Source organism: Oryx dammah, unplaced genomic scaffold (genome assembly GCF_014754425.2).
Source record: "Oryx dammah isolate SB20612 unplaced genomic scaffold, SCBI_Odam_1.1 HiC_scaffold_27, whole genome shotgun sequence".
NCBI lineage: Eukaryota > Metazoa > Chordata > Mammalia > Artiodactyla > Bovidae > Oryx > Oryx dammah.
The window spans coordinates 13753167-13765457 of record NW_024070211.1 but is presented as its reverse complement, the minus strand read 5'-3'; the positions used below and the strand labels follow the sequence as shown (position 1 = coordinate 13765457).

General features: G+C 48.8%; 1 long non-coding RNA gene across 1 annotated transcript; it reads right to left on the bottom strand.

Annotated features, from left to right (window-relative positions):
- Positions 1-4534: 4534 nt before the first annotated feature.
- Positions 4535-9497, bottom strand: LOC120854187. The gene is made up of 2 exons (XR_005718920.1): positions 9235-9497; positions 4535-4623 (listed from the first exon to the last, which is right to left on the bottom strand). It is a non-coding gene; the product is annotated as an uncharacterized LOC120854187 (long non-coding RNA).
- Positions 9498-12291: the final 2794 nt, after the last annotated feature.

Genomic DNA, 12291 nt, shown 5'->3' with positions numbered 1-12291 from the left:
GTGCTAGTGACCGGAGGCAGTGGGGCGGGGCGGTGGAGGCAGGGCGGGCCGTACAGAACAGGAAAGAAGCAGAGTGTGACTCAGCCCTGGCCAGTGTGTTGCAGGGAGACGTGCAATGTCATGCCACTTGGGGGGTGTGGCGCAGCACAGCCTGGTCTAAGTGGTCAGCAAAAGGGCAGAGAAGCCTCGCCCCCTCCAGGAACCAGTCAGCTGTCCAGGGAAGGCACCTGACTGGTCTCAGGAAGCCCAGATCAAGTGCCAGCTCTGCCTCTGGCGCTCAGAGTGGCCTCGGCAAGTCCCTCTCCTCCCAGGGCCTCAGTTTTCCCACTGGGCGCAAGTAGACAAGAACCTTGGCTGGAGGCTCAGTGGACAGCTGTCCTAGTTGGGCTCTCTATTGCCCCCTAGTGGACAAACTGATGCATGCTTCCCTCAGTTCCCAGGTGAGAACCTGCAGAATTGCCCCTCCCCAGTCTTGATCCCTGACCCTGAGTAGGTAGAGGCGGCACCCACAAGTCTCACTGTCAAGCCTCAGAGGAAGGGAAAGGTCCCAAGGAGATCTGGATTGGGTAGGAGAATTCCCATGCCCTGGTTCTGCTCCTCAATCGCTGTGTGAGCTTGTGCTCACCTTCCTCTCTCTGGGCCTGCTTCTCTAAGGACGGCAGTTACAGGATGAAGCCTGATCTGGGAAGCATAAGGCTTGGTTTCCATCCTTCGAAGTAGCTGTGTGCATGTCTGCTAAGTCGCTTCAGTCGTGTCTGACTCTTTGCGACCCCGTGGACTACAGCCCACCAGGCTCCTCTGTCCCTGGGATTCTCCAGGCTAGAATACTGCAGTGGGTTGCCATGCCCTCTTCCAGGGGGTTTTCCTGACCCAGGGATTGAACCCTATTGAGCCCATGTTTCTTATGTCTCCTGCATTGGCAGGCAGGCTCTTTAGCACCAGCGTCACCTGGGAAACTCTTAATGAGCCATGTCAGCTCCGGCAATTTCCCACACTTCCCTGGGTTTCAGTTTCCTCATCTGCACAACAAGCTGATGGGACCAAATGGTCTCAGGACTTCTCTGGCTCTGACATTTAGGGATCTAAGTGGGAAACATGTGTTTAGGGAGATTAAGAGGAGGTGCAAGGGTCCCCAAGGAGAGCTTCCTTGAAGGAAAGACTAGGTCAAAATTATCTCCCAGGGCTTATAGAGGGTCTGCTAAGCTGCTGCTAAGTCACTTCAGTCATATCCGACTCTGTGCGACCCCATAGACAGCAGCCCACCAGGCTCTCCTGTCCCTGGGATTCTCCGAGCAAGAACACTGGAGTGGGTTGCCATTTCCTTCTCCAATGCATGAAAGTGAAAAGTGAAAGTGAAGTCGCTCAGTCATGTCTGACTCTTCGCCACCCCATGGACTGAAGCCTACCAGGCTCCTCAGTCCATGGGATTTTCCAGGCAAGAGTACTGGAGTGGGTTCCCACTGCCTTCTCCAATATAGAGGGTCACATGGCATTGAATATATATTCAGGGTTTTTAATCTGACATATATACTGAAAAAACCCTCGCCTAGGACCAGACCCTGTACTGGTCACTGGTCATACGATAGCATATAAGACAGACACAATCCTTGTGCTTGAGGAAGAATTCACAGCCAAGTCAGGGGCACTGATTAGTAAACAAACATTCACACTCTTGTCTGAACAGGGACGATAAGACTATGGACAAGTCATAGCCGTAGCAGTGTTGGAAAATGAAACATCAGAAGGGAGGTAACATGTGAGTAGGGTTTTGAAAAGTGAGGATGAGTAAAACAGGTACTGAATTCTTCTAAAATTAAACAATTTTTCCTGTCACACTGGCTTGTGCAAAGATAGTGATCTTAGTGAAAATTCTGCTTTTACCTGGGAAAGAGGGACAAGCAAGTTGTTGATGGAGACAGAAATATCTAACAAAAAGGGCTTCTCTGGGTGCCTAAGTTGAAAATAGGTATCAACAGACTGTGACAAGTGAAGTGAGTCTCAGACACAGAGTGAGATGCAGAGAGGGGCTGAGGTCAAGGGTCAGAGATGTCTCGTGAGCCTTAATAATGAAAGAAAAACCTCATATCTTGATATGAAGGACTCAAAATGGCCAAGCCAAACTAGCTGCATCTATGTGGCCTTGAATTTGACAGAGTCATTGCTTCAAGTTTCTTCCTCTGCTCCAAGGCACAAACCAGCTCAGATTTTCCAGGGTAAACAGCTTCACCACAGTCTCTCTAGTCATGGGGCCTGTTTTATTGGCAATGTCCCATGGGATGTGTTTGGATGAGACAAGAAAAGCGGCACACTAAGCTGGCTCACACCAGCTCACAGCAGTCAGCTGCTAGAGTTTTGGGAATTCTGCAATTTCAGGTTGTTGAAGAGTCATTGTCTTAAAAAATTAAATGATATGAATTTACAATTAAGAGATATTAAAATACAGATAAACAACAAGGTCCTATTGTATAGCAAAAGGAGCTATATTCAATATCCTGGGATAAACCAGAATGAAAAAGAATATATAAAATTGAATCACTTTGCAGCATGGAAGAAATTAACACATGGTAAATCAACTACAATTCAGTTAAAAAGAAGAAATGTTAAAATAAAGATAATACACAAAACTCCTGACTTCCTAATGATTTTACTACACTTTACTATTCTTTTAAGGTTATTTGCATCCACTGTAGCTGAATAGCGGAACTCTGGCATAAAGATGTACATCTGCACACCTCTTTGCAAAGTCAGCTTGGTGATTCATTACACTGGTAACTTGAAGTTGGCCACAGTGGGAATTGGCAAATGGTATAAATTGGGACTTGATTTGCTGTTTTGTTGACTTTCTGGATTAAAGAAAGTGATGGACAAAATATTAACAAAAGTGCTGAAGCTGAAAGAGGTCTTGGTTTAATGAATGTAGATGACACCACCCTTATGGCAGAAAGTGAAGAGGAACTAAAACGCCTCTTGATGAAAGTGAAAGAGGAAAGTGAAAAACTTGGCTTAAAGCTCAACATTCAGAAAACAAAGATCATGGCATCCGGTCCCATCACTCCATGGGAAATAGATGGGGAAACAGTAGAAACAGTGTCAGACTTTATTTTTGGGGGCTCCAAAATCACTGCAGATGGTGATTGCAGCCATGAAATTAAAAGACGCTTACTCCTTGGAAGAAAAGTTATGAGCAACCTAGATAGCATATTCAAAAGCAGAGACATTACTTTGCCGACTAAGGTCCGTCTAGTCAAGGCTATGGTTTTTCCAGTAGTCATGTATGGATGTGAGAGTTGGACTGTGAAGAAGGCTGAGCGCCGAAGAATTGATGCTTTTGAACTGTGGTGTTGGAGAAGACTCTTGAGAGTCCCTTGGACTGCAAGGAGATCCAACCAGTCCATTCTGAAGATCAACCCTGGGATTTCTTTGGAAGGAATGATGCTAAAGCTGAAGCTCCAGTACTTTGGCCACCTCATGCGAAGAGTTGACTCATTGAAAAAGACTCTGATGCTGGGAGAGATTGGGGGCAGGTGGAGAAGGGGACGACAGAGGATGAGATGGCTGGATGGCATCACTGACTCGATGGAAGCGAGTCTGTGTGAACTCCGGGAGGTGGTGATGGACAGGGAAGCCTGGCGTGCTGCAATTCATGGGGTCGCAAAGAGTCAGACGTGACTGAGCGACTGAACTGAACTGAACTGAACTGAGAGAGAGTAGTGTAACAGTAGATCACATATCAGATTTAATGACAATAAATTTATTGGGAGGAGAGTTAGCCCAGCAGACTAAAATGCAACTCCATTTCAAACGGTGGTTGAATTGCAACCACAGATTAACTAGACATACAGGAGTTCAGCAAAAATGAAAACCTGGAGAATCCATTGACTACATGGAATTTACAATCAAGAGCTCCTACATTGCACGATTTGCACATTGTGTTCTGCACATCCATTTCGTCAGTAAAATTTATAACAAACATGTGTATATGTATATAATGTATACATTTGGATTTCTGAAGAACCAGTTGTCAAATATTTGCTGGTACACCCTTGGACAGCCCAAGTTTAATAAAGTCCTTTGCAAAGCACATTTTTTAAACTGAGCAAAGGGCTTGTGTGCCAGCAATGCAGAAAGACAAACTCTGACAGAGGAAGTTTGCAGCAAAGTAAGGGTTTATTTCAGGGCATCGGGAAAGAGGGAGAGACAAGACTTAGATCCACCCCAACATGGTCTTTGAGTTAGGGATTCTTTTTAAAGCAGAAGAACAAAGAGGCTGGGATTAATCATTGCCTAGTGAAGGTTCTTTGTGGCTCAGCTGGTAAAGAATCCACCTCCAATGTGGGAGATCTGGGCTGGATTTCTGGGTTGGGACGATCCTCTGTAGAAGGGAAAGGCTACCCACTCCACTATTCTAGCCTGGAGAATTTCATAGACTGTATAGTCCATGAGATCGCAAATAGCCAGACATGACTGAGCGACTTTCACTTTCAGTGATGGTTCTGTAGCATTTCTTAATTAAGTGTAGTTTCAGAAGTCAAGGTGTCTCTAGTTTATGATTTTTTGACCAGGTGGTCCACAGCTGGGGTGGAGGTAGCGGTCAGTTGACTCATCTTACCCTGGAAAAACAACCTAAATTTGTGCATTAATGAGCATATCTTGTAATGGCAACTGTAGTACATTAACAAAATGTTATTGACGACAGCAATTTTAGTCATCTGACTCTGGTTGATGAGTTTTCAATTAGCACAGGATTGAGGTCAGAGGGAACAAGAAGGAAAAAAGTTTTGGATAGAGAGATTAATCATAAACTCGGCAAGAGAACTCAGCTTCATTTCCACTTGGGGAAGCCCTCTCCACAATGGGAAGCATTTTCAAGACAAAAGACAGATGACTTCACGCTTCCATTGGGGACACTCCCAGGACATAGGGTAGCTCTGTGGCTTTGGGATGTCTCCTCTTCAACAACGACTATAAGACCAACACGTTCAGGGGCTTTGTGGTACTTTGCCGTTTTCCAGTTTAAACTTAAATAAGGCTATTTGGCTGCACGTAACAGCCATTTCTCAAGCTAACAGACAGGACAGCAAGAGTTATCCTAAGGACGAAAGTAGGGGAGGAAGAGAAATCATGGCCATTAGCGGAAGGGTCAGCTCCCCTTTCCCTCCACTCATCCCTTGGAGGCTACCTCATCCTTCTCTGCCCCTGTACACAGCTTCCTGCATCTTTTCTTTTGTGCAAACAGTGACGGTGCAGGCAGCTGGTTTAGTCTACAAGTTTACCTGTTCTTAGGTCAGAGATCATCCTGAGTGGGTTGACGGGCGGGTCCACAATTCTCAAAGGATCTGATTGGGTGGCTTGGAGCGTGTGGGCATTCCTGGACCAATCAGTCAAGGCCAGGGGTATGGGTGGGCGGGGCCAAGGATTCAGACCGGGCCTCAAGGGCCACACTGAGTGGGGAGAGTGAGCAGGGGCTGTGCAGACTCTTAAGTGATATTTAAGGAGGCCAGTTGGGTGCCCAGGACTCACTGGCAGGGCGGATTTCCCTTCATTCCAGTTCATGAGAAAGTCTTCTAGATTAATTGGCCACCATGTGGGGTCTACCATCCAAGCATGTAACTTTCACCATTGTCGGTGAAAATGCCCTCACTACATATATGATGGTTTTCGTTGCAACAAGATTTTGAAAAGGAGTAAGTCTCTAGCTCAGACATCTTCTATATAGTGAGCTTGTAACAAAGACAGTCAACTCTATGTGTCTGCAACCTGGTGACCATCACGGGGCTTCCAGGGTTGCCCATGGATCCCAGTCAAGGTGATGCTCCATCATAATCATCTTTTTTCTTCATTTCACAAGAGGCCCCAAGAGTCCTGGGTCCACAGTGCCTGGTACATTCCTGGTCCAGCACCACAGCAACCACTGACAGAGAAGGCTCTCTGGAGCAGATAGCCTGGCCTCAAATCTCAGCACCCTTACTAGCTGAGTGATCTCAGACAGGTGACTCAACTTTTCTGTGCCTGAATTGCCTTATATGTAAAATGGTGATACATGACCATACCTCTCGTCAAACTGTGAGGACTAAATGAGTGAATATAAAGTGTTAGAAGTGCCTAGCACACGGTAAATGTTTAACAAGTGTTAGGTATTATTGTTACTGGCATTTCAACATCAGCTGTGCCCTTGCAGGCTGGTACACAGCATGGGTAGAGGAGCTGGCTTTGCCCCACCGTCTATCATTCACCCCCAAGCCCGCAGGCAGAGTGGTATATGTGCAGGGGGGAGTTGTGTGGAGTAGGAAGGGTAGGAGAGATTATGCAGCCCAGATGAAGGGCGGCTGGACCTACCCAGCTGTGAAGCTCAACAACCCAGGGGTCGGTGCTCTTGTGTGTTTCTGGAGGGAGAGGTGTGTGTGCCTCAGTGGTGGTGGGTCGAGGCATGCAGCCAGCTTTCTGGGTGTGAGACCTATGCAGCCCAACAGGGCCCCACACTCAGAAGGGCCTTCCTTGTGGTTTAATGCTTGGAATTCTAATTTTTATTTTTCTTTTTAAATTTTCTTAGTAATTTTTAAACAAGGGGCCCACTTTGCATTGGGCCCCACCAATTATGTCACCAGTCAAGGGTTGGGGATATGTGAGCAGGCGTCTGGGTATGTATGTGAGGTCACATGCAGCTGAGTTACTGACAGGTTCCTGGACTGTGTAATCTATAGCAACAGATAAAGAGGCCAGATGAGAAATTCAGGCAAAGTTTTACTGGGACTTGTGCTGCAACAGGAGGGAGCCCTTCCTGAGGGATGGCAAGCTGGTCCCTTAAATGGGGTGAGGGTAGGGGTGGGTTCATGGATCAGGTCAGAGGGGTGGCTTGGGTGGTCTGCTCACCCCCCTTGGTGGTGCTGTGTGCAGGGACCATGCATAACACCCTGATTTTTGCTCTTGACACCTCAGATGTAGCAGCTGGGTTTCTGGCCTTTTTGTATCTGTTTTAATAATTTGCCCCAACTGTGCATGTACACAGTTATTTTTAGTCTCTTATAGTTTGTATTTTGTCGCTTGAGGAGACATCTGTCCAGGTATAAGCACTGCAACAAAGGGTCTCAGGTCCCTGGTCCCAGCAGTGTGTGTCTGAGGTGTCTCTTCCTCTGGACTTGGGACTAGAATGGTGGTCTTTGTGAGAATTTCAGAAACACACAGAAGAATACAAAGATCTTCATGACCCAGATAATCACGATGGTGTGATCACTCACCTTGAGCCAGGCATCCTGAAATGTGAAGTCAAGTGGGCCTTAGGAAGCATCACTACGAACAAAGATAGTGGAGGTGATGGAATTCCAGTTGAGCTATTTCAAATCCTGAAAGATGATGCTGTGAAAATGCTGCACTCAATATGCCAATATGGAAAACTCAGCAGTGGCCACAGAACTGGAAAAGGTCAGTTTTCATTCCAATTCCAAAAAAAGGCAATGCCAAAGAATGCTCAAACTACCGCACAATTGCACTCATCTCACATGCTAGTAAAGTAATGCTCAAAATTCTCCAAGCCAGGCTTCAGCAATATATGAACCGTGAACTTCCAGATGTTCAAGCTGGTTTTAGAAAAGGTAGAGGAACCAGAGATCAAATTGCCAACATCAGCTGGATCATCAAAAAAGCAAGAGAGTTCCAGAAAAACATCTGCTTTATTGACTATGCCAAAGCCTTTGACTGTGTGGATCACAAGAAACTGTGGAAAATTCTGAAAGAGATGGGAATACCAGACCACCTGACCTGCCTCTTGAGAAAACTATATGCAGGTTAGGAAGGAACAGTTAGAACTGGACATGGAAAAACAGACTGGTTCCAAATAGGAAAAGGAATACGTCAAGGCTGTATATTGTCACCCTGCTTATTTAACTTATATGCAGAGTACATTATGAGAAACGCTGGACTGGAAGAAGCACAAGCTGGAATCAAGATTGCCGGGAGAAATATCAATAACCTCAGATATGCAGATGACATCACCCTTATGGCAGAAAGTGAAGAGGAACTAAAAAAGCCTCTTGATGAAAGTGAAAGAGGAGAGTGAAAAAGTTGGCTTAAAGCTCAACATTCAGAAAACGAAGATCATGGCATCTGGTCCCATCACTTCATGGGAAATAGATGGGGAAACAGTGGAAACAGTGACAGACTTTATTCTTCTGGGCTCCAAAATCACTGCAGATGGTGACTGCAGCCATGAAATTAAAAGACACTTACTCCTTGGAAGAAAAGTTATGACCAACCTAGGCAGCTATTTAAAAACAGAGACATTACTTTGCCAACAAGGGTCCTTCTAGTCAAAGCTATGGTTTTTCCAGTAGTCATGTATGGATGTGAGAGTTGGACTATAAAGAAAGCTGAGAGCCGAAGAATTGATGTGTTTGAACGGTGGTGTTAGAGAAGACTCTTGAGAGTCCCTTGGACTGCAAGGAGATCCAACCAGTCCATCCTAAAGGAAATCTGTCCTGAATAATCATTGGAAGGACTGATGCTGAAGCTGAAACTCCAATACTTTGGCTACCTGATGTGAAGAACTGATGCACTGGAAAAGACCCTGATGCTGGGAAAGATTGAAGGAGGGAGGAGAAAGGGATGACAGGATGAGATGGTCGGATGGCATCACCGACTCAATGGACATGAGTTTGAGTAAACTCCAGGAGTTAGTGATGGACAGGGAGCCTGGCATGTTGCAGTCCATGGGGTTGCAAAAAGTCATACACAACTGAGCAACTAAATTGAACTGAACAAGGAGGTAACCACCCCACCCCAGACACAATGAATAGCCTGTCTTCAGTTCCTCCCTACACCCCCCAGCCCAGACTCACCCCCCAACCTCTGTCTCTGCAAAACTCCAGTGTCCCACAGCACCCCTCCTCCCGCCCCTGCGGGAAGATAGGAAGGGCAGTGGACCTTCTAGATCACCAGTCCCAGGGAGAGAGAAGCGGAAGCCGTGCTGGCTGGGCTAACATTATGCGCCATCATCCCCAGATGGGTCACCGCTGTCCTCCCCACCTCCCCAGCCCCAGAGATCAGGGAAGGGCCAGTCTCCCCACTTCCCAGGTCGCTCTGTACCTCTTGATCAGGGCTTCTTATGGAGAAAAGCTGAAACAGGTTATCAGGAGTCCCTGGCTTTGTCCCCAACTCATTCTGGGACCCTGGTTGCCCTTCTGGAAACCCCAAAAAGTTGCTGTTATAACCCCTAAATTCTCTTCAGCATTTGCATCTTACCTGACTCTTGGGTTCCCATGGCCTGTGATGGCCACTCTCGGCTCTGCACAGTGGGACTCTGACCTGGGCCAGCTCCAAATCCCTGCCCAGTCTGACCTAGATAGTCACTGACTCCTGGATCTGACAGTACCCGGTCCCCTTAGACAGATGGGAAAGTGTGGTCCTGAGAGGGAATGTGGTGGCGGTGGCTTAGCTGCTAACTTACGTCAGACTCTTGCAACCCTGTGGACTGTAGCCCATTAGGCTTCTCTGTCCACGGGATTTCCCAGGCAAGAATACTGGAGTGGGCTACCATTTCCTTCTCCAGGGCATCTTCCCGACCCAGGGATCGAACCCACATCTCTTGCATGGCAGGTAGATTCTTTACCACTGGGCCATGAGGGAAGCCCCTGAGAAGAAATAAAACACACCAGTTTAGTTGCAGAGCCCAGGCTCAGGGTAAATCTTCCTGCCAGACCGCCTCACCCCACCCCACCCTCTCCAAGCCTCTGATGCCACACCCGCCATCCCTGCCTCTGAATTCCAAGTAGGAGCCCATCTCTCTTGGGAAACCCAGCACCAGCTCCAGCCCCACCCCCACCTTTCCTCCAGTCATGGAGGCTTTAAGGACATCACTGCATTCATCCATCATACAGATGGGAAAAATGAGACCCAGAGAGGGGCAATGGCTGCTCCAGATCACCACTGGGGGTTCCAGGAGCCTCCTGATACCAAATCTTGTGGCTCCCCTTCATTTCTCCTCTCATCCTCTTACATGGGACTCTAAACCCAGGTAAGCATCCAGAGACCCTGGAATCCAAATCCCTTCCTCCAGCACAGAGACCCCGGGCGGGGGGCGGGGGGGGGGGCGCGCCCAGGGAACACTCTATCTTTGGGAGTGGGGCTGAGAAAGGTAACCCTGGATGGGCTCTGCCTCTTCTTTGCCAAAACTCCTTAGACACCCATCTCCCCACCACCATCCCTGCCCCCACCTCCAGGCTGCAGGAAGAATGAGCAGGGGTGGGGCAGCCAGCCCTGCCAGGCCCAGGGATCCAAGTGTCCACCCTGGCACTCTTTACATCAGCCTCGCCAGCCCCCTGGAAAACACAAGTACATTCCAGGCCCCTTCCTGGCTTCCACCAGTTCAGCTCCCTCTTACTTGTTTCATGTCCTGGTGAGGTGAGGTGAAGTCGCTCAGTCGTGTCCGACTCTTTGCGACCCCATAGATTGTAGCCTACCAGGCTCCTCCGTCCATGCGATTTTCCAGGCAAGAGTACTGGAGTGGGTTGCCATTTCCTTCTCCAGAGGATCTTCCCAACCCAGGGATCGAACCCGGGTCTCCCACATTGTAGGCAGACACTTTACCGTCTGAGCCACCAGGGAAGCCTGGACTTCTACCTAAAAATTTGTTTGCGGTGTTCTCTGTTGTAAAATGGCTCCCAAACCACATTGCCCCCTCATGCTATTCAGATGGGGAGACCACTCCAGAAGGCAAGTGGTTTGTCCCAGGTCACAGAGCAGAGGGTGCCCTGTCTGGACCCCATCTCCTGCCTTCCAGGGCATTCTTTCCTCCCAGATTTTTCCCCTAAGCAGAGTCTGGAAGTGTGTGTGTGTTTAGGGCAGCAGGGAGCAGGGGGCGCATAGAGAGCTTCATGATGGCCAAGGGTGGGTGCTGAGTCAACCAACGAACTCTGACAGCAGAGCTGTTTTCTGTGGGGGACCATCGGTGCCCTGGAAGGGGACAGAGGGATCAGGGAGGCGCAGCGCCTGCCCTCAGCAAGCTCTGCATCTGGGCCTGAATATGGGGAACAGGAGTCTCTCCAAAGCTAACTCTAGACACCTCGCCACTCACACTAAGCTTCTCATCCCTGCCCAGGAGCCCTCAATCTTACCACTCTGCCTTTTTCCTGAAGTTGCTGTATCTTCTCCCCACTCCTCCCTCCCACTCCAATCCTTCTAGGCTCTTCTCCTCTCCCTCCCACATCAGCGTTTATCCCACCCTGTTTCACAGCCAGTAGCCTGGGAAAAGGAGCACAGGCCAAACAAGGGAAGAGGTAGGACAGGCAAGTGGCCCAGCAGGACCAGACTGCAATGCCCCCAGTTCCCAGGAGGGGGCGCACTGTCATCCACAGCCACCCATCCCTCCAGGAGCTCAGCCCTGCAGGTGCAACCCAGATTCCAGAGCCAGGACCGACATCTCTTCACAGTCACAATGCAGGAAGGCAGGGATAAGTGATCCCCAGCTTCCAAATGGAAAGACCCAGGTCCAGAGAAGGGTAAAGATGGCTGGAAACCTGGAGTGACAGAGCAGCTATGAGGCGGAGTCCATAAGCCCTGCTTCAAGTGCCCTGGACTCAAAACTACCTCCCTCCTCCCGGTCCTGGCAGATCTACTCTTGCAAGTGGGACTCCACGCTGGGCTGCCTCTGGAGCTCCTAGGTCCCAGGGGTACTTTTTCTTGGCCCACGTATTCTTGAATTCCTTCCAAGACTGACCTTTCTTTTCCCAGGACCCCCCTGTCCTGCTCCCAGCATCCTCTGCCTCAGCTAAACCATGGAGTTTAAAGGGGCTAAATAGTCCTGGGTGCCCCAGCTATACATTAGCCCCCAGAGGGATCTCAGCTCTGCCAGGGGACTCAGGCAGCACCTGTCCCCCAAACACTCGCTTCTCTCAGAAGCCAAAGACAGCCCTGGGCCTCACTATGTACCAGGCTCTGCTCCAAGACATGGTGTGTTAGCTCACTGAACCCTCAGGTGAGGCACAGAGAAGGCAAGTGACCTACCCACATGGCCAGTGAGTGGCAAAGCAGGACTGAAAAGTCAGGAAGTCTGATTTCAGAGAAAGACTGTTAACCACTGTGTCAGAGACCTCTAGTCCCCCGATACCCATTCTCTCCTGTTTCTAGACTAACAGGCAGTCCAGAATAACAACCACGTTTCTCAGTCTTGCTTGCACGTGGATGCATGGCTAACATCTAACCCAGAGAGAGGAGGTGTGTGTAGCCGTCAGGTCGCGCCGTTAATTAGGAGAGGCGTGTCCACTCTGCTTTGCCCCTTCTGGCTGTCTGCCGGCATGAGTG